This window comes from Salvelinus fontinalis, chromosome 23 (assembly GCF_029448725.1).
Source record: "Salvelinus fontinalis isolate EN_2023a chromosome 23, ASM2944872v1, whole genome shotgun sequence".
Lineage (NCBI taxonomy): Eukaryota > Metazoa > Chordata > Actinopteri > Salmoniformes > Salmonidae > Salvelinus > Salvelinus fontinalis.
Window position 1 is genome coordinate 6181546 of NC_074687.1, and position 23417 is coordinate 6204962.

General features: G+C 43.3%; 1 protein-coding gene across 1 annotated transcript in view; it reads right to left on the bottom strand.

Moving 5' to 3' along the window:
- LOC129820769 (BCL-6 corepressor-like) overlaps window positions 1-23146 on the bottom strand; it is a gene marked incomplete in the record, with an annotated part of 93162 nt that extends 70016 nt beyond the window's left edge. Inside the window, 1 exon segment of the mRNA XM_055877721.1 lies at window positions 22436-23146.
- Between the last annotated feature and the right edge of the window lie 271 nt (window positions 23147-23417).

A 23417-nucleotide genomic window follows, 5' to 3' on the forward strand; every position in this document is an offset into this window, starting at 1 on the left:
CATGCTGAACTTTATGCAAATACTCTGATTTTGCAACGATATTGACCAATCAAAGCTCACTCTAGCTTCCAGCCCCTACAACAAGAAAATAGCTTCAGGTGTTTTGTCAAATACTAGTGGAGTCAACTAATAAAAGACTGGACGACCTGACCAGAGAGGTCCAGGACCCGAAGAACAATACTGGCGGAGTCAACTAATAACAGACTGGACGACCTGACCAGAGAGGTCCAGGACCTGAAGAACAATACTGGCGGAGTCAACTAATAACAGACTGGACGACCTGACCAGAGAGGTCCAGGACCTGAAGAACAATACTGGCGGAGTCAACTAATAACAGACTGGACGACCTGACAGGTCCAGGACCTGAAGAACAATACTGGCGGAGTCAACTAATAAAAGACTGGACGACCTGACCAGAGAGGTCCAGGACCTGAAGAACAATACTGGCCGAGTCAACTAATAACAGACTGGACGACCTGACCAGAGGTGTCCAGGACCTGAAGAACAATACTGGCGGAGTCAACTAATAACAGACTGGACGACCTGACCAGAGAGGTCCAGGACCCGAAGAACAATACTGGCGGAGTCAACTAATAAAAGACTGGACGACCTGACCAGAGAGGTCCAGGACCTGAAGAACAATACTGGCGGAGTCAACTAATAAAAGACTGGACGACCTGACCAGAGAGGTCCAGGACCTGAAGAACAATACTGGCGGAGTCAACTAATAAAAGACTGGACGACCTGACCAGAGAGGTCCAGGACCTGAAGAACAATACTGGCCGAGTCAACTAATAACAGACTGGACGACCTGACCAGAGGTGTCCAGGACCCGAAGAACAATACTGGCGGAGTCAACTAATAACAGACTGGACGACCTGACCAGAGAGGTCCAGGACCCGAAGAACAATACTGGCGGAGTCAACTAATAAAAGACTGGACGACCTGACCAGAGAGGTCCAGGACCCAAAGAACAATACTGGCGGAGTCAACTAATAAAAGACTGGACGACCTGACCAGAGAGGTCCAGGACCTGAAGAACAATACTGGCGGAGTCAACTAATAAAAGACTGGACGACCTGACCAGAGAGGTCCAGAACCTGAAGAAAAATACTGGCGGAGTCAACTAATAACAGACTGGACGACCTGACCAGAGAGGTCCAGGACCTGAAGAACAATACTGGCCGAGTCAACTAATAAAAGACTGGACAACCTGACCAGAGAGGTCCAGGACCTGAAGAACAATACTGGCGGAGTCAACTAATAACAGACTGGACAACCTGACAGGTCCAGGGCCTGAAGAACTATACTGGCGGAGTCAACTAATAAAAGACTGGACGACCTGACCAGAGACGTCCAGGACATGAAGAACAGTGTGCAGTTCTCCCAGGGTCAGCACGATGAGTTGAAACAGGAGAACAGCAAGATGACAGCAGTCTGTAAGTCATTGAGAGAGAACATCAGTTCTGTGTGTGAATCCATGATAATGACGGATAAAATCAGATTATCGAGGGACAATCAAGGCGGAACAACATGGTTGTAGATGGAATTTCAGAATCTCCACGAGACTTGGATGGAGTCTGAGGACAAAGTGAGGGAAATTTTCTACGAGAAATTGAACATGGACCACAGGAATATTGAGTTGGATCGCAACTACAGGACTGGAAAACCCATTACCAGCCCAGGTGACAGGCCCAGGCCGATTGTGGTCAAGTTCCTGAGGTTCAAGTTCAAGGTAGCTGTTCTGGAAAGAGCCACGAATTTACGAGGAACGTAGATTTTCCTCAACACGGACTATCCTGAAGCTGTGCGCCAGAAAAGGAAAGAACTTATCACAGCCATGAAAGCTGCCAGAGCGTGTGAGGAAATTGCTTACATCCGCAATGACAGGCTCATTGTCTACCCTTCCTCCCAGAATCCTGGAAGGGATGAGATAGCTAAGCATATGGGTTGGTAGCTTCAACCCTGCAGCACACACACACTAATTGATTAATGGACTGCTGAATGTACATTTTTTATCTTGCTTGGTTTGTTCTTTGTCATATTATGTCCATCTCTGAAAAGCTACCCAGGAAAGTGCTAAAAATAGCCCATATTAATATATGTAGCCTTAGAAACAAGGTTAATGCAATCAATAACTTGCTAACATTCATGTATTTGCCATTTCTGAGACTCGGAAAATGAATTTGTTGACACAGCAGTAGCAGTATAAGGTTAACATCTATAGAAGAGACAGAAATGCTTATGGGAGAGGTGTTGCTGTATACTATATACACACATACATACAGTGGGGCAAAAAAGTAGTTAGTCAGCCACCAATTGTGCAAGTTCTCCCACTTAAAAAGATGAGGCTTGTAATTTTCATAGGTACACTTTAACTAGAAAAGACAAAATGAGAAGAAAAAAAATCCAGAAAAGCACATTGGAGGATTTTTTATGAATTTATTTGCAAATTATGGTGGAAAATAAGTATTTGGTCAATAACAAAAGTTTCTCAATACTTTGTTATATACCCTTTGTTGGCAATGACAGAGGTCAAACGTTTTCTGTAAGTCTTCACAAGGTTTTCACACACTGTTGCTGGTATTTTGGCCAATTCCTCCATGCAGATCTCCTCTAGAGCAGTGATGTTTTGGGGCTGTTGCTGGGCAACACGGACTTTCAACTCCCTCCAAAGATTTTCTATGGGGTTGAGATCTGGAGACTGGCTAGGCCACTCCAGGAACTTGAAATGCTTCTTACGAAGCCACTCCATTGCCCCGGCGGTGTGTTTGGGATCATTGTCATGCTGAAAGACCCAGCCACGTTTCATCTTCAATGCCCTTGCTGATGGAAGGAGGTTTTCACTCAAAATCTCACGATACATGGCCCCATTCATTCTGTCCTTTACACGGATCAGTCGTCCTGGTCCCTTTGCAGAAAAACAGCCCAAAAGCATGATGTTTCCACCCCCATGCTTCACAGTAGGTATGGTGTTCTTTGGATGCAACTCAGCTTTCTTTGTCCTCCAAACACGACGAGTTGAGTTTTTACCAAAAAGTTATATTTTGGTTTCATCTGACCATATAACATTCTCCCAATCTTCTTCTGGATCATCCAAATGCTCTCTAGCAAGCTTCAGACGGGCCTGGACACGTCTGGCACTGCAGGATTTGAGTCCCTGGCGGCGTAGTGTGTTACTGATGGTAGGCTTTGTTACTTTGGTCCCAGCTCTCTGCAGGTCATTCACTAGGTCCCCCCGTGTGGTTCTGGGATTTTTGCTCACCGTTCTTGTGATCATTTTGACCCCACGGGGTGAGATCTTGCGTGGAGCCCCAGATCGAGGAAGATTATCAGTGGTCTTGTATGTCTTCCATTTCCTAATAATTGCTCCCACAGTTGATTTCTTCAAACCAAGCTGCTTACCTATTGCAGATTCAGTCTTCCCAGCCTGGTGCAGGTCTACAATTTTGTTTCTGGTGTCCTTTGACAGCTCTTTGGTCTTAGCCATAGTGGAGTTTGGAGTGTGACTGTTTGAGGTTGTGGACAGGTGTCTTTTATACTGATAACAAGTTCAAACAGGTGCCATTAATACAGGTAACGAGTGGAGGACAGAGGAGCCTCTTAAAGAAGAAGTTACAGGTCTGTGAGAGCCAGAAATCTTGCTTGTTTGTAGGTGACCAAATACTTATTTTCCACCATCATTTGCAAATAAATTCATAAAAAATCCTACAATGTGATTTTCTGGATTTTTTTTTCTCGTTTAGTCTGTCATAGTTGAAGTGTACCTATGATGAAAATTACAGGCCTCATCTTTTTAAGTGGGAGAACTTGCACAATTGGTGGCTGACTAAATACTTTTTTGCCCCACTGTGTATGTATACATACATACATACATACATATATATTAGAGCCATAACCCTGTAATGCTTAGAGATCTTATGTCAAGTGTTATTGAAGTGTTGTAGTTGCAGGTTCACTTGGAACATCTAAAGCCTTTTCTTTTGGAGTGTTGGTATAGGCCACCAAGTGCTAACAGTCAGTATCTAAATAATGTGTGTGAAATGCTTAATAGTGTATGTGATGTAAACAGAGAGGTCTACAGTCGTGGCCAAAAGTTTTGAGAATGGAAATTAATATTTGTCAAAGTTTGCCGCTTCGGTGTCTTTAGATATTTTTGTCATATGTTACTATGTAATACTGAAGTATAATTACAAGCATTTCATAAGTGTCAAAGGCTTTTATTGACAATTACATTAAGTTGATGCAAAGAGTCAATATTTGCAGTGTTGACCCTTCTTTTTCAAGACCTCTGCAATCCGCCCTGGCACGCTGTAAATTAACTTCTGGGCCACATCCTGACTGATGGCAGCCCATTCTTGCATAATCAATGCTTGGAGTTTGTCAGAATTTGTGGGGTTTTGTTTGTCCACCTGCCTCTAGAGGATTGACCACAAGTTCTCAATGGTATTAAAGTCTGGGGAGTTTCCTGGCCATGGACCCAAAATATCGATGTTTTGTTCCCCGAGCCACTTAGTTATCACTTTTGCCTTATGGCAAGGTGCTCCATCATGCTGGAAAAGGCATTGTTCGTCACCAAACTGTTCCTGGATGGTTGGGAGAAGTTGCTCTCGGAGGATGTGTTGGTACCATTCTTTATTCATAGCTGTGTTTTTAGGGAAAATTGTGAGTGAGCCCACTCCCTTGGCTGAGATGCAACCCCACACATGAATGGCCTCAGGATGCTTTACTGTTGGCATGACACAGGACTGATGGTAGCGCTAACCTTGTCTTCTCCAGACAAGCTTTTTTCCGGATGCCCCAAAAAATTGGAAAGGGGATTCATCAGAGAAAATGACTTTACCCCAGTCCTCAGTAGTCCAATCCCTGTACCTTTTGCAGAATATCAGTCTGTCCTTGATGTTTTTCCTGGAGAGAAGTGGCTTCTTTGCTGCCCTTCTTGACACCAGGCCATCCTCCAAAAGTCTTCACCTCACTGTGCGTGCAGATGCACTCACACCTGCCTGCTGCCATTCCTGAGCAAGCTCTGTACTGGTGGTGCCCCGATCCCGCAGCTGAATCAACTTTAGGAGACGGTCCTGGCACGTGCTGGACTTTCTTGGGCGCCCTGAATCCTTCTTCACAACAATTGAACAGCTCTCCTTAAAGTTCTTGATGATCCGATAAATGGTTGATTTAGGTGCAATCTTACTGGCAGCAATATCCTTGCCTGTGAAGCCCTTTTTGTGCGAAAGCAATGATGACGGCATGTGTCTCCTTGCAGGTAACAATGGCTGACAGAGGAAAAACAATTATTCCAAGCACCACCCTCCTTTTGAAGCTTACAGTCTGTTATTCAAACTCAATCAGCATGACAGAGTGATCTCCAGTCTTGTCCTCGTCAACACTCACAGGAGATAATCACTGACGTGATGTCAGCTGGTCCTTTTGTGGCAGGGCTGAAATGCAGTGGAAATGTTTTTTGGGGGATTCAGTTCATTTGCATGGCAAAGAGGGACTTTGCAATTAATCTGATCAATTTATAACATTCTGGAGTATATGAAAATTTCCATCATACAAACTGAGGCAGCAGACTTTGTGAAAATGTATATTTGTGTCATTCTCAAAACTTTTGGCCACAACTGTACTTTCTTGGGGACCTGAATATTCACTGGTTTTCATCAAGCTGTCCGCTCAAGAGGAAGCTTTTCACTGTAACCAGTTCCTGTAATCTTGTTCCGGGTATTAATCAACCTATCAGGGTGTTTACAACCACTACAGGAACAAGAACATCCACATGATTCAATCACGTTTTTACTGATACTGTATCCATCACATTTTTACTAATACTGTATAGCTTTGTTCTAAAGCTGTATTTCATGCCCATTGGATGCAGTGATGACATAGTGGCTATATCCAGGAGAGCCAAATTTCCAAAAACTGGGACAAAAAAATAGTGCATAAGAGTTCATACAAAAGATTTTGCCATGACTCTTATATTGATGTTAAAAATATTTGTTGGTCTGATGTGATAAGGAGAATCCAGATGCTGCACTTAATGAATTTATGAAATTGCTTCTTTCAATTATTGATAAAGATATGAAACTGAGTGTTAAGGCTCCATGGATTGATGAGGAATTGAAACACTATGGTTGAAAGAGATGGGGCAAAAAGTAGTGGCTAGTAATTTTGGCTGCACATCTGACTGGCAAATTGAGAAATTATGTGACTAAACTCAACAAAAATAAGAAGAAACTGTATTATGAAGCCAAGATCAATGATATAAAGTGATGGGGAAAAAACTTAAGTACTTAAAAAAAAAATGTCCAGAAAGACTAATTGAACTCCATCTTTCATCAAATCAGATGGCTTATTCATCACAAAATCATTGTGTTTATTTTAATGATTACTTCATTGGCAAAGTGGGCAAACGTAGGCAGGAAATGCCAACAATTAGCAGTGAGCCATCGTATTAATGCATAAATAAACAAATAAAGAAATGCATTGCAAGTTTGAATTTTGTAAAGTTAGTGTGGGAGAGGTGGGGAAACTATTGTTAACAATGAATAATGACAAACCTCCTGGCATTGATAATTAGATGGAAAGCTACTGATGATGGTAGCTGCCTCTATAGCCACTCCTACAGTATCTGTCATATCTTTAATCTGAGCCTGGAGGAAAGTCTCCATCCTCAGGCCTGGAGGGAAGCTAAAGTAATTACGCTACCCAAGAGAGTGGCAAAGCGGCCTTTACTGGTTGTAACAGCAGACCTATCAGCTTGCTCCCAGCTCTTAGCAAACTGTTGGAAAAAAATAGTGTTTGACCAAATACAATGCTATTTTTCTGTAACCAAATTAACAATAGACTCTCAGCATGCTTATAGAGAAGGGCACTCAACATGTACTGCACTGACACAACAGGTTATTGATAATAAGATGATTGTGGGAGCTGTACTGTTAGATTCCTGTGCAGCTTTTGATATTATTGACCACAACCTGTTGTTGAAAAAACATGTGTGTTATGGCTTTTCAAACTCTGCCATATCGTGGATTCAGCTCTCTCTCTTATAGAACACAAAGGGTTTTTGTGAATGGAAGCTTCTCTAATGTCAAACATGCAAAGTGTGGTGTTCCCCAGTGCAGCTCTCTAAGCCCTCTACTCTTTTCTAATTTTACCAATGACCCGCCACTGGCATTAAACAAAGCATGTGTCCATGCATGCTGATGATTCAACCATATACACATCCGCAACCACAGTTAATGAAGTCACTGAAACCCTTAACAAAGAGTTGCAGTCTGTTTTGGAATGGGTGGCCAGAAATAAACTGTTGAACAAGTTGAGACTAAATTATTTGGTGTTACCTTAGAATGTAAACTGTCATGGTCAAAACATATAGATTGAATGTTTGTTATGATGGGGAGAGGTTTGTTTTTTGACACCACACTCCAAAAGCAAGTCCTGCAGGCTCTAGTTTTGTCTTATCTTGATTATTGTCCAGTCGTGTATTTGAGTGCTGCAAGGAAAGACCGGCATGTCTTGATCTTCCTTGTAACCAGAAGGCTGATATAAATACTATGTATGCCAGTCTCTTGGCTAAGAGTTGAGAGACTGACTGCACCACTTCTTTTTATAAGAAACAAAATGTTGAAAATCCCAAATTGTTTGCATAGTCAACTTGCACACAGCTCTGACACACACACTTACCCCAAAAGGGTTCTATTCACAGTCCCCAAATCCAGAACAAAATCAAGAATACTTACAATATTATATAGAGCCATTATTGAATGAAACTTCCTTCCATCTCATTTTGCTCAAATTAACAGCAAACCTGTTTTGTTTTTTAAACAGATAAAGTAACACCTCAGGGCACAACGCCCCTCAGCTATGTGATCTAGATAGTTTGTGTGTATGTATTGACATGTAGGCTACGTGTGCCTTTTTTAAATAATGTAGTTCTGGCCTTGAGCGGTTTTTGTCTATTAATATTCTGTATTTATGTAATGTTTCATGTTTTGTGTGAACCCCAGGAAGAGTAGATGCTGCTAACAGCTAATGGGAATCCTAATAAAATACCAAATACTGGATTGGCTGTTGATACCTAGCACTACCTAGCCTGCTTGCTAGCATCCACATGAGGGCAAAGCTAGAATGGCTATCCAAATTATTGTGATATGTGGAAATCCCGTTTTACGCCCTGTGTGTGTCTCTCGATTTGCCCGAGAACATCTGCTGCCCGAACAGCCGGGATCATTCAGTCTTTCTCATCCCGCCATACCTTCTCTCGCACAAAACATTTTCCATGAACTCACAGGAAACCGTGTCAGGGGGACTGAATGCAGCAGTATGAAGTAGAAATAGAAAAGGAGTGGAGCCAGGCTGTATGTCGACTTAAGAGCATGGAGAGGTCGAAATAAGAGGAGGAAGGATGGAAAGGCAAACTGACGTCTCCTCCATGACCAACCCACACGTGGGCCCTCTCGCGACTCATCCATGGGGGAACATTGGTGTAGCGGAGAGCAGGTCATCCCCTCATGGGACAGCCGGTCTTAAAAAAACACCTCCAACCGCCCAACACTCTGCAAGACATTCAAAACTGTGTCATGCCGGCCTCTGTTGGTCCATCAATGTAAGCCTAAACGTGTAATGTTAAGCAATAAACCACATTAAAAGCCTATTATAAAACAGAAGAGAGCATTACAGAAAGCTGCTGTCTGTGGTTACAGGTTTGGATCGCTCAAGTGATCTGCAACATGAGGCTACGTTCACACGCATGGATCGACGAGGGTAAACGGGTTCAGCCCAAGTAGCCAATGCACTGTGTAATGTTCAATATCCTAGAATATATCCATGGGCACAAAATCCTCAACAACGAAAACACACCAACACACACACATTGAGTGGTAATTTGAAAGCCTATCAATCGTCGCGCTTTACCAAAACATTAAAGGGTATAAAGCATGAGTTTTTACTCCCCAATGTAACAGAGTGTGGTCAAAGACTTACTAATGTAGTTGTAGTCCCCATCTGGTTACCTACAACTACAAACAGTTATATTTTAGCGTTTTTTTACATATTTATGAACTTATTTCCAGATATCTCCTAAACTACCCACAATGCACTATTTATCAACTTTATATGGAGAATCTACTCTGCGTTAGCTAGCTCGACATGGCTAACATTAGCCACTAGCCATGCAGACAGTGTTGGCAGAGGTGAGCTACAATCCACCAATCATGAGGAGGTGTGATAAACAACCAATCAGATTCCCCACACGTGGGGGGAGCATAATCTCTGTGAAGTAGTCTACTAGAGTTTTTCAACCTTGGCTTAGTACTAGCACACTACAGTAGCTGACTGACTGCAATTTTGTGATAATTTCCATCTACCTGGAGCCTTCCTCCGATCGCCATCTTCTTCTTGGCTGTTACCCTCGTCTTGTGCCCAATGCTGCCTCTGGATTAATGCCTCTGGACTCTATCTACTTTGGATTTACCGCACTATATTGCTATTGGAATAGCTGACTTCCCCTTTGCCGTTGAAACTGCCTCTCCCTCTGAAGCGCCTAGCTCCTTGGCTCTTCCTTGGTAGCTAACACAGCCGTCAATCAGTAAGTCTTCGCTCTCTCTACTTTATATCTGCTGGCTTTCTGTATTGTGGCCTGTGGGTTCCTGCCTGTGTTAGACTAGTTAATATTGTTCTCTGGCTTACTACTTATATGTCAACCGTGGTGGATAGCTAGCTAAGCTAAGATAATGTTACCGGTATATGCAGTTATTTGATAGCTAGTTAGATGGTGTTATTAATTTCCAAAACGTTGGTTTACTAGGTGTTGATAGCAACTGGTTGACTCATGCAGTGCTAACGTAACGTTAGCAGGCTGGTAGGGCTATCGATACCTGGCTAGTAGGGCTAACATTAGCAGGCTAGTTGGCTAGCAACCTTGCAAGCTGATTTGCAACAAATTCATAAAGTGTTCGCTTATACATTGGCTGAAATTTTAATTGAAACCAGTAGTAATGAGCGCAAATGATTTGGTTTCATTTGAAGTTACATACACTGAGAAAAACATAAAGGCAACATGCAACAATTTCAACGATCTTACTGAGTTACAGTTCATAAGGAAATCAGTCAAATGAAATAAATAAATTAGGCCGTAATCTATGGATTTCACATGACTGGGCAGGGCCGTAGCCATGGGTGGGTCTGGGAGGGCATAGGCCCACCCACTAGGGTGCCAAGCCCACCCACTGGGGAGCCAGGCCCAGCCAATCAGAATGAGTTATCCCCACAAAAGGGGCTTTATTACAGACAGAAATACTCAGTTTCAGTTTCCTTAGCTGTCCGGGTGGCTGGTCTCAAACAATCCCGCAGGTGAAGAAGCTGGATGTGGAGGTCCTGGGCTGGTCGTGGTCACACGTGGTTTGCGGCTGTGAGGCCAGCTGGATGTACGGCTAAATTCTCTAAAATAACGTTGGATGTAGCTTATGGTAGAGCCAATAGCTCTGGTGGACATGCCTGCAGTCAGCATGCCAGTTGCACGCTCCCTCAACTTGAGATATCTGTGGCATTGTGTTGTGTGACAAAACGTCACATTTTAGAGTGACCTTTTGTCCCCAGCACAAGGTGCACCTGTGTCATGATCACGCTGTTTAATCGGCTTCTTGATAAGACACACCTGTCAGGTGGATGGATTATCTTGGCAAAGGAGAAATGCTCACTAACAGGGATGTAAAAAAAAGTGCGCACAAAATTTGACAGAAATAAGCTTTCTGTGCGTATGGAAAATGTCTGGGATCTATTATTTCAGCTCATGAAACATGGGACCAACACTTTACATGTTGTATTTATATATTTTTGTTCAGTATACATTTCAACGTATTTCTGTTTGAGTGTACATTATAGGGAATAGGCTGACTCGCAGGGTCCTCCATATAACGGTCTCCTTCATTTAATGTCACACTCAGCAAAACATTTTCCGACATGACTTAAGTATTCTTTGGAATTCTGATTGGTTTTATGTAATAACTCGAAAAATAGAAGTTAGATGTAACTTTGAATTGGCACATTTAATGTATATGCTAATTAAAATACATATGTTACTTGTCTAGACTGTGTCCGAAGCCGGAATGATTTAAATCTACACCTCTTTAAAATACACAGGTGTATAGCAAAACCAACACGCTGAGCGCCTTCATACGAGACTGAGTGTGTGTGTGTGTGTGTGTGTGTGTGTGTGTGTGTGTGTGTGTGTGTGTGTGTGTGTGTGTGTGTACGCACGCGCGCAACGTGAGGAAAAGCCAGAGCATGTCGATTCCCATCCCTGGTGCTAAGAATAGTTTGCGCAACAAACAACTCCCGACAGCCATTCATCAGAAACCGTGGTCAGGGGGCAGGCGGGCGGGGAGAGCGAGGGAGCGGCCGGGCTGGAGCCCGATTCGCACCATTAAACCGAAAACCACCGGGTGTTTTTAGCAAGCCTAGTAACCTGTAGTCCAGTCATTATTGTGTTGTGGGGGAGGGAGCTGCGCAGAGAAAGAGAGAGAGAGCGAGTGAGGCGGAGAGAGATTAAGAGAGAGACCTCAGTTCCAGTCTCTCGTTTCCTGTTACTATCGCGACTTGACCTCCATCTGACATGCCATACGGGGAGGAACAAACACCAGAGCCACTGATAATTTCCTCACGGCCAACGCTCAACCGACTTCCCAGGTTGCCCTCCTTTAATTTGTTATCCCTTTGGAGAGAAGAATGTAGGTGTGTGTGTGAGTGTGTGTTACAGAGAAGTGGTATGGGCTACATTTTCCCGTGCCTGGCCTGCTGCTCTGCAAGCCCTTCTCTCTATATCGACCTGCAGGCTCGAGCGAACAGGGACGAGGAAGGGGTGCAGAGCGGAGTGTTGGCGCCCTCGCGCTCTTTGTCCCTGGCGCTCGGCCAGCTCTCCCTGGAGCGCCGAGGCTCGAGCTCCTGCACTAAAAAAAATAGTGTGACGCAGGATACTCTCCGCAGCGACGAGGGCGGGGGAAAACACGGCTTATTATGCACACACCACTACGCAGGGCTCGCTGTGTGCGTTTCCAAAACGAAAACAATGCTGGAAAACAAATATTAGAATGGGTTTAAAAATCGCGTCTGGATTAGGCTAAATACAATCTATTCACCACTTTAAAATTATGGCTGCCCATAATACCAGTGGGGTCCATAATTTGTCTCGTTTGAGGTAATACAATGATTACAGGTGTCTCAATAGTTGTAAATAAAATAGTAGTTATGTCTTTTGATACATCACATTTATTTTGTTTATTTGGCATTCATTAACATTCATTACGAGAGTAATTGAGATAAGACCTAAATGTAACGGACAACCCTTCACTCCTCATCATGCGTAACAGCACACATGCAGCTGCCGAAAGATAGTGTGTGCGTGTCTGAGTGTGTTTGCCTTGCAGCGTGTGTATGTGTGTCAGAGAGACGGGGGCAGGGAAACTCCGAGACAGCTCCTCATACACAGAGAGAGAGAGAGAGACGCGGGCAGGCCTCCAACACTTCTCCGCACGGAATAACAGCGCGGCACGACAGACAGGCGGCAGAGCCCACAGGGGCGGCTAAGGGGGCTAAATAACCACGCAGAGCGCTTTCGCTTCCCACCCCACACGATTTCAACGACCCCGTAGTCGATACACAGCATCTTATTCCGTAACACACAATGTGACCATGGAAAGTTAAACTCATCGGAAAAAATTCCACCACCAAGTCCCAATTGATTTACTGGCTAATCCCAACATCCCAACAATTTAGCACAATATATCAGTTGTCAACAAATTATCAGCAGTGGTCCGCTACATATCAATCTATTATTTCCAAATAGCGAACGCACGCTATGACCAATTAAATACATAACCTTACAATTGGAATATTGTGTCCACAAGGTCCCGTGGCAGAGGGAGTGCGAAAGCTGAGGAGGGAACGGACGAGAGAGAGAGCTCGGCAATCGTGCACACATACACACACTAAGGCAGGTGCACATATCTGAGTGTACCTGTGCGCGAGCACCTGCCCCTTTACCCTCCCAGTCGCCAAGTTACCTTTCGGGTGGTGGTATAATTACAGTGCCTTCAGTAAGTATTCACACCCCTTGATTTAGTCCATATTGTGTTTTGTTACCGCCTGAATTCAAAATATCAACCATCTACACAAAATACTCTGTAATGTCAAAGTGGAATTAGTGAATTTAAAAAAATACTAATATATCTTTAGATAATTATTCAACCCCCGAGTCAAAACATGTCATCACATTTGGCAGCGATTACTGCTGTGAGTATTTCTGGGTAAGTCTAAGAGCTTTGCACACCCGGGGCCTCATTTAAATCATGCGTGGGGTCATTTCCACGCAAAGTGTGAGATTTAACCATATGAATATTTGCATGAGAGTGTGCGTAAATTTAAGCACAACGACCAAGCGTACACACAGTGCCAAAGTGGTGGAATAAGGGAACTGCTTTCAAGCATAAAATGCGGAAATATGTTAAAAATTTGTTAAATTGTTAAGAGTAGCCTAATAATAAAATATTTTTTCTATTTCATTGTAAATTCATGAAACTTATCTTGACGGTAGATCATAAGTGTGAAAGTGAAGCCATTGTTAAAATACAAAAATAATGGTAAATATTGCTGACTTTCTTTTACAGAAAGTACAGATTTGCTTATCAGATATCGTTTACCAAAACCAATCGTATAGGATCTTTGCAATGATTTAAGACCTACTTTAAAAAGGCAAACATGCCATTCAGGTTCACATCTAAGTGCCTTCCACCCTAGAGTTTTTGTCAACGGGCACTTTTCACCGGGAGTTTGCCGATTCGCGTCTCACAGCCCTCAATTAGCCAATGTTTTGGGTGCAATGGTCGGCAAAACGAACAGTAACACATGCAATTTCCATACACCATCGCACAAAGTTTTTTTATTAAAGAGGGGTTTCTTTGCCATGATGCCATCCACGGGTTCCCAAATATGAACAGAATAGATGGCACCCACATAGCCATAAAAGCACCATACCAAAACGAGTTAAACGATGTGAACAGAATAGGCTTTAACACTTAATAATGTGCAGGTTATGTGATGCGCAAAAGACGCTGCTGAATGTGGTGGCAAGGTGGAACGCACTACTGGTTCATTCTACATAACATCAATGTTTAGCAAGGTCACCCGTGACACAAGTCAGTATTCGACTTCTGAGGACGTGGGGAGATGAGGTGGAAACCGGCATCTGCCTCTCGTTCAAAAGGTTGCAAGTTCGAATCTAGCGATAGAAAGTAGTTAATAAAAAATTAAGCCTATCTTAACCATTCGGAGTTAATGCCTAAACTTAACCTTATACACTGAACAAAAAATGACATTATATATTATATTCTTAATTACAATAAAAGTGACAAAACATTATTTATCATTAATTTCTATTGGGCACAAAAATATCTCAAACACAACCGATGACAAGCCTACCCATAACATGATGCAGCCACCACCATGCTTGAAAATATGAAGAGAGGTACTCAGTGATGTGTTGTGTTTGATTTGTCTCATACATAACGCTTTGTATTCAGGACCTTAAGTTAATTTCTTTGCCAATGTTTTTTACTCTGTATAGGTTTCCTTTTCACTCTGTCAATTAGGCTATTATTGTAGAGTAACTACAATGTTGTTGATCCATCTTCAGTTCTCCCCCATCACAGTCATTAATAAAGTCAACTTTGGCCTCATGGTGAAATCCCTTAGCGGTTTCCTTCCTCTCCGGCAACTGAGTTAGGAAGGACGCCAGTATATTTTTTGTGAGGGTGTATTGATAAACCATCCAAAGTGTAAAGCATAAAATCACCTGGGAGTGTGAGCAGCAGTGTGCAGAGTTTTCCTTTTTAATTAATAACTTCACCATGCTCAAAGTGATATTCAATGTCAGATCTATATTTTTTTTTTACCCATCTACCAATAGGTGCCCTTTGTGAGGCATTGGGAAAACTCCCTGGTCTTTGTGGTCAAATCGGTGTGTGAAATTAACTGCTCGACTGAGGGACCTTATAGATAATTGTATGTGTGAGGTACAGAGATGAGGTTGTCATTCAAAAATCATGTTAAACACTATTACTGCACACAGAGTGAGACCATGCAACTTATTATGTGACTTGTTAAACATGTGTTTTACTCCTGAATGGATTTAGGCTCACCATAACAAAGTTAATTAGGGTTGAAGACTTATTGACTCAAGACTTTTCAGCTTTCCATTTTAAATTTTTGTTTAAAAAAATTGAAAAACATATTCCCAGTTTTACATTATGGGGTGTTGTGTGTAGGCCAGTGACAACGAATATTAATTTCAATCCATTTTAAAGTCAGGCTGTAACAACAAAATGTGGAAAAGTCAAAGGATGCGAATAGTTTCTGAAGCACTACATTTGTTTCTGTATAGAGTTTTTTTCTTTGATTTGAACACCCCTTAAATCATTTCTACGTCATCAAGTTCGTCACACCCCCATCGCGTCCTTTGGTCTGCCCGGTAAGGAGATCACGTGAGCCAGGTTGTGCTTTTTACCCAGTCTGCCCTGTACAGAGAACGTGCAGCAAGCTACCTCGTTTAAATATCAACAGTACTGCCACAGCAGCATAACATTTGCTTAACACTTGATATACATCATCATCATTAGAGTTGGACAAAAGTCCATATTGTGATAAATAGCCTGAAATGATGCAATAACGATAAATAGAACAATACATTTGCAACATTAATTTTATTTTTATTTTTATTTAACCTTTATTTAACCAGGTAGGCAAATTGAGAACACGTTCTCATTTACAATTGCGACCTGGCCAAGATAAAGCAAAGCAGTTCGACACATACAACAACACATAGTTACACATGGAGTAAAAACAAACATATAGTCAATAATACAGTGAAAAAAATAAAAAAAATAAGTCTATATACAATGTGAGCAAGTGAGGTGAGATAAGGGAGGTGAAGGCAAACAGATATGTATAAAAAAAATAAAAATATAAAAAGGCCATGGAGGCGAAGTGAGTACAACACAGCAAGTAAAAAAAAAACTAAAAAAAAAAACACTGGAATGGTTGGTTTGCATTGGAAGAAAGTGCAAAGTAGAGACAGAAATAATGGGGTGCAAAGGAGCAAAATAAATTAATTAATAAATACAGTAGGTAAAGAGGTAGTTGTTTGGGCTAAATTGTAGATGGGTTATGTACAGGTGCAGTAATCTATGAGCTGCTCTGACAGCTGGTGCTTAAAGCTAGTGAGGGAGATAGGTGTTTCCAGTTTCAGAGATTTTTGTAGTTCGTTCCAGTCATTGGCAGCAGAGAACTGGAAGGAGAGGCGTCCAAAGGAAGAATTGGTTTTGGGGGTGACTAGAGAGATATACCTGCTGGAGTGCGTGCTACGGGTAGGTGCTGCTATGGTGACCAGCGAGCTGAGATAAGGGGGGACTTTACCTAGCAGGGTCTTGTAGATGACCTGGAACCAGTGGGTTTGGCGACGAGTATGAAGCGAGGGCCAGCCAACGAGAGTGTACAGGTCGCAGTGGTGGGTAGTATATGGGGCTTTGGTGACAAAACGGATGGCACTGTGATGTGCACCAAAGTGTATTTATTTATTATCCTTTAAGCTACTAATACTAGTTTGATGGTTTGAGCCATCAAGTGTCCCATTTATTAATAATCACCAATATTAGCAAACCTATTTCATTTCAAACTCCAGATGTCTCTAGTAGTATTACTTATCGTAATGAATGATATCAGCAAAATGCCTGCTATAAGTGATGGTATGGTCGGTGTGATTGTGTATGTTCGAGCTGGGACAATAAACTAAGTACAGAGAGAGAGAGAGACAGGGCGAGAGACGATTGCGGTTCCAAACAGCTGTTGCATTATTTGCAGGCGGGCTGTAAACAGGGCCTCGCGCCCTCCCTCCACACAGGCGCATGCAAGTCGGTGCGGGACAATCCTCCCGTCAGCATGACCTCCAACAACCGCGACATTGTGTGGCCCGTGCTGTCACTGGAGAACAGGCGACGGCCGCTGAACCAGACCATTCATCCCTGTCCAAATTAGGACTAAATAGGCCTTATGTCCCCAGAGAGGAAGGATTGTAGTAACAAGGATGTAGTAACAACTCCTTTCTTTGAATCTAATCAAAATATAAATTGTATTCGTCACATGCTTCGTTAAGAACAAGTGTAGACCAACAGTGAAATGCTTACTTACATCCTATTATACATTTGAGGTTTGAGAAAGCCATGCCTCGATCTTTATATAGATTTTATTTGGGAATATAATATCATCTGAATCGAATTTCTTCTTTGGCTATAAATTCTGGGCTGCAAATGTGGTGGAACTGCCTTGCATCAAAACGGGCCTGCTGAGGTGAGATGAAGTGCGAAGTGGTGGCAAGGTGTCATAATCAACATCCTCTCCCAATATTCTAAATCGGTGAGATCATGAAAAAAAGCAACATTAGAACGAAAATATAAAAACACTCAATAACTGACCAAGGACAGACCGGGGATGGTTGATACACTTAATTCTGACCTGTATTCCCCATTAATTGAAATAAGAACAAATTAAATAACATAAAATTAGGCTATTTATCGTCACACTTAAAAATGTAGGCCTTGTGCCAAACATTCGGTCTCTCATTCCAGTATGAGTTTTTCCAAGTCTCTCTCCCCGGCGCTGTGGGTGCCATACAGTGGCATGTCTCTCTGTGGGGAAGTGATCCGTGCGCTTGGGGCCTTCGCGGAACTAAAATCTCTGTGAATCAGAGAGGAAAAAAGGTCTCTCCCGTTTCAGAGCAAGGTCCCGGGAGGCGTATGCGGAGGCACAGCTTCAATCAAACCATGACGTCTCCTCCGGGAGCCGTGAAGCGCGCAGAAACACGATCACCCCCGCCTCTCCGCTGTGCGTTCACTTTTGTTCTCACACATCGTATGAACAGCCAAGAGCGCAGCAGTGGCTTTGGGATTGTTGTTTTATTCAGTAAATCAACACCACAAACAACAAGTGTGACAGCCTAAAACGGACGACCTGAAGATTAGTCTCAGCAACGCTGCAACCAGAAGGCATTGCCTAATATACTCTGGGCTACAATCAACCGCAGGACAACATGACAGTGGCTGTACCAACACAAGCTCAAAATAAAACGTCACACGTCGCCATAACTGCAGCATTTTAATATATATCTATATATTTTTTTATATCTGCAGCACGATATACCATGAAATAATAAAAAAACATGACGGTTATTTTTAATACCTAGGTCATAGGCCTACAGACATGATTTCTCACTCCCCCATTTAAAATACAGAAGGTTGACTGTCCATTTCATCAAAGTACCATATCGAACCAAAGTCAGGTGACACAGACGTGGTTAACTGCATGGTCATATAGGATTATATTGACATATCAGCGCATGGATTCCCCCTTGCAGATCTATTGATTTCAGACGATTACAAAGCGACCCAACATGGGTTTGGAAAAGCGATGAGGTTGTCCCTGTACGCCGCCGGTTCAAATCAAATCAAATGTATTTATATAGCCCTTCTTACATCAGCTGATATATCAAAGTGCTGTACAGAAACCCAGCCTAAAACCCCAAACAGCAAGCAATGCAGGTGTAGAAGCACGGTGGCTAGGAAAAACTCCCTAGAAAGGCCAAAACCTAGGAAGAAACCTAGAGGAACCAGGCTATGAGGGGTGGCCAGTCCTCTTCTGGCTGTGCCGGGTGGAGATTATAACAGAACATGGCCAAGATGTTCAAATGTTCATAAATGACCAGCATGGTCAAATAATAATAATCACAGTAGTTGTCGAGGGTGCAGCAAGTCAGCACCACAGGAGTAAATGTCAGTTGGCAATTCATAGCCGATCATTAAGAGTATCTCTACCGCTCCTGCTGTCTCTAGAGAGTTGAAAACAGCAGGTCTGGGACAGATAGCACGGTTATCATCTCCACGCCTCCCTGCGCGGAGCCTTTGACACCGTCACAAATATGAGATCCATCAAACGGCTGGACAGTAGCCTACCAGCTCCGAGTATAGAAGGTGCACTCATGTACTTTATTTTGATTTATTTCAGCTTTGTTTAACTAGGCAAGTCAGTTAAGAACAAACACTTATTTACAATGACGGCCTACCAAAAGGCAAAAGGCCAATGGCCTCCTGCGGGGACAACACACACATCACGACAAGAGACAACACTACATAAAGAGTGACCTAAAACAGCATAGCATGTCAGCAACAGGTACAGATCGAGGTAGTGGGCTATACCCTCCCAGATCCAATCATTTAAAGGGAGAAACGCAAAACTGGCATAAGATAAATGTCTAGGCAAACTTCATTCCAGTACATAGGGTTATGAAGTCCCTCTGACAACCTGCCCATATGGACATGATGGTAATTGTATAGTGCAGGGTTTAACTCGGTCCCCCACCTCACTCAAATATCATCATCAAGCTTTGAGTAATTGAAATCAGCTGTGTAGTGCTAGGGCAAAAACCAAATGGTGTACCAAGGGGGGGCCCAGGACCGAGTTTGGGAATCCCTGGTATAGTGTATGGAGCGGAGAGATCAGCCCTTCTAGCATGACGACCCTTTGTTACGCGTGACCGCGAGCTATTCAACCAGGCTCGCAACCCGTGATGTTTAAAAGGTTTGCCAAGAATGCAAGCTCTATAAACCTTGGCGATTCTCCCATGTCTGTTGAAGTTATTCATAAACTTGTGGCGGCTACAAAATATCATTCACACAAAATAACTTAAAATGCTCCACTAAACAGACAGTCTCTCTCTCTCTGCGTGCGAACGGCTACATGGGGAATGGCTCAGCACGGATGATCTCTTCACCTGAGCACAGTGGAAAATGATGCACAAAACAGTCCAATGGGATGCTCTAAAAAATGACCTGCAGCCAGTTCAAAATGTAAAGCAGCGGTTTTAGGCTTCATGAAGTTTAGTAGCCTCAGACCTACGGACCTGGGGTGGAATCAACGTTTAATCAGCAGCAGACCTACGGACCTGGGGTGGAATCAACTCAGTCATCGAAAGGAACCGTAGGTCTGCTGCTGATTAAACGACAACGCTATTCACTAACACAGCTTGGTGAAGAACGGGTTGTTTTCTATGGGTCATCCAGAGACTCTTATCCAGACTGTCTTTCAATAATCCCACAAAGGAGCATACAACAACCACTTAATGTGCACATATTTTGTAAATAAAACACGCTTTCAAAATAAGGGTCACTCACAAGCAATCATAATAGTTATAAAGATGCTACGTGCGCCTCATTACGCAAAGAAGAGAGTCCCATACGGTGGCATTATCCAACAAATCGATAAGATTTGGCTAGATAGAAAACCTCCCCCACATGCTGTGTGTGTGCGCTCTGTGCTGTGAGCAAGGCCACTCAAGGTTGAGGAAGGCAAACACACTGCTTGTCACTCGCGATTTAAGGAACATCCCGTTGTAAGGCTTTTGGAATTTAATACCTGGGTCATAAAATGTATCTTGTAGAGGTACAACAACCCTCTTAATGCTTCCTTCCCAGTACTGTACGATATTCAGCACTAACAGGGGAGTCTCAAACGTCAACTAACATGGAAACCAAACTACTGTTTTCACTCTTCAAGACACACAAGACTTTCCATTTCTTTAACTGTCTCAAATGTAACGTTCCCACTTGCTTCTACTATGATTCAGTTCGCACAGACCAAAGCCTTCTCTGTCCAAAACCAGCTCTTAATTTCCCCCCTTCAGGGAAGGCCTACTTATGATCATTGCCGAGTCATGTCATGGGCCAATAGCAATGCAACTGACGTTGGCCCACTGCCTATTGGTCTATATGAAGTGATCACTTATCTGCCACAGCGAGGGGGAAACACCATGTCAGATATCTCAGTTTCCTTACCCAGCTCAAGGTAGTTGGGGAAAGAGTAGGCCATGGGAAGAATCTCAATTGCACACTCCTTGCATCATCTCTCCTTGTCTCCTTCTCAAAACCGATTTTAGAGAAAGCCAGAGGTCCCTCCCCTCTGACCTTCTCCTCCAATGGGTTTTGTGAAGTAAGTGAGAGAGGGCGCCAGGAGTATGCAATTGAGATTCTCCCCATGGCCCGTTCCTCCTTGCATAGTAGCTATAGGCCTAGGGCCCTAGGCTATATGCTCAGGCAAGCGAGGTATAGCCTACTTAGGAAGTATATGCTAAACAGGATGTGGGTGTACTATACTGGTGTATTTTTTTGTATTACCAGAGAGGATTTGGTCAACTCTAACATTCTAGATCCGTAACTAACCTCGCCAATGTGCTGGAAACATCGATCGCGTCAGCGATCCCCAATTAGTGTACTATCACTGGCCAGAAGAGACACACTGCATGCGCTGAGAAAACCTGGCACGGGGCTTTGGCTGCGTGCGGAGTAAGGACATGGACAACAGGAGTAACAATAGCCAATACAAATATCTACCAAAAAGTAAGTTAAAGGAATTAGCTGGTGCAAGGTGGTGATTTAGGCCCTAAACGGCCAGGGAGGCAAAAAGCCCTACAGCCTGTTTCCCAGATCAGGTTCACACTCTGGAGGACTGAAGTGTTTTCGGTGCGTTTCTCCGCTGACAGATCCCGTGTGTGGTAGGTAGGTTTCTATCTGCTCCGCACATCTCGCACTCTACCCCTCCGGGTCAACTAGCTCTCCTCTGTACCTCACACTCCCACTACACGCACTCATCAACACACACACGCAGTGTTGAACCGTATGTAAACGGAACAATCCGCTCCCCTTGTCAGGGCGAGGCTGTATTCCGTAACCTTGTTTAGCACGCGCGCACACACAGATTAATTACACTCGTTTCAAAACACTCGATACACGCTTCGATCTTTTGAAGAAAACACGGTTAATTTAGTAGCCTAGCCTAATTAACAAGTTACAAGTATTATCAGTCAATTTCCATCCAAACATTCTTGGAACCGTTCGCTGACCAGACTGCTGACAGCGAAGCCTCGTTCTGACCTTCCGACTCATCCGTCTCTCTTGGTTGACAGGACCCTGTCGCCTAGCCCAGGGCCGAATGACTAAACAACCAATGTTATTTATCAACCACATGCCACTGCCCCGCCGAAACACAAAGACCACCCTATGCGCTATTCTTATAAGTTGCCATTCCACTCTCTCCCACACACGGAGATCAAATCACCCCGAACCTGTACAAGAGCTGTAGACAATTGTTCGTATTTTTATGCTTAAACTTCTGAGATTGACAGTCAATTTGGAATAATCCATCTATGTCGCAGTCGTTGTGGTGATAGACTATTCACAATATAGGCTATCCTCTCATAAGCGGGGAGACCATGGTTTACAATTCAACAGTGGCAGACAGAATAAAACACCAAACGTCTTTATTGCCTACAAAATTGTCTTACCTGGCAGTTAGCCGCTAATTCCAATCGTCTGCTGTCAACTTGACGCCTTTTTCCAGTTTTTTCCCCCCCAAGTTGTTCACGGCTCTGAGCAAAGATCCGTGCATTCAGGTTAGGATTCCTTTATAAAAACATAGACATCCATCCCTTCCCGGGCCCGTGAATATTCAAGTCGTTGGATATAAACATTCAGAAGTGTTTCTTACTGTGTATTTCCTTGTCAGTCAATTTTACCAAATGTTACTCGATGTGTTATTTTCAAAATACTTTTTTAAAGAGAGAAAATGTCGGCAAAAATCGACTTCGTGTGACAAATCCCTAGAAAGATTTTCAATCATTCTTTACAGAACGACCCAGAGGCGTGGTAACGTACCGTTTAGCAGAGCGCAAGCATACAGGTGGCGAGGTCCGCGGACTCCAGAAATTAATTCAGCTCGGTCGTAGGCAGCGCCATGTTGGGTTCTATTTGAGCACGCCGTTTCAACGCTCTTACTTCCACTCTCGTCATTCCCGATCTATTCCAAAAATACTATTTATATCCAGCGAAATTGTGAGAAAGGTCGGAATTGTTTAACTTTCCGTCGTTGTTCATCATAAAGCTCTTGGTAGCTTCGTTTGCGGAGTTGCTGAGGACGCCAAACGGGGTGCGCGGCGCGGAATGAGTGGAGTGTTGTACTGCGAGAAACTCTCCCAATCTCAGACTACCCAGAAGGCCTGTCGGGAGACCGCAATTACCATAAACCTCCAGCGCACACACGCGCGTTGGGGCGGGCGTGTAAAACAAAATATGAGCGAGAGACAAGGGGGAGGGTGACAGTACGGTAAAAGAGAAAAATTAAGTGAAAGGTAGAAATTTACTGAGGGATGACAGCATAGCGTAATGGAAGGCTCAGGCAGAGAAAGAGAGTGGGATAAGGAAAGTGAAGAGGTAAAATATAGGATTATGAGTGAGGGAAGTGGAAAAAACGCAAGAAGAGAGAGAACC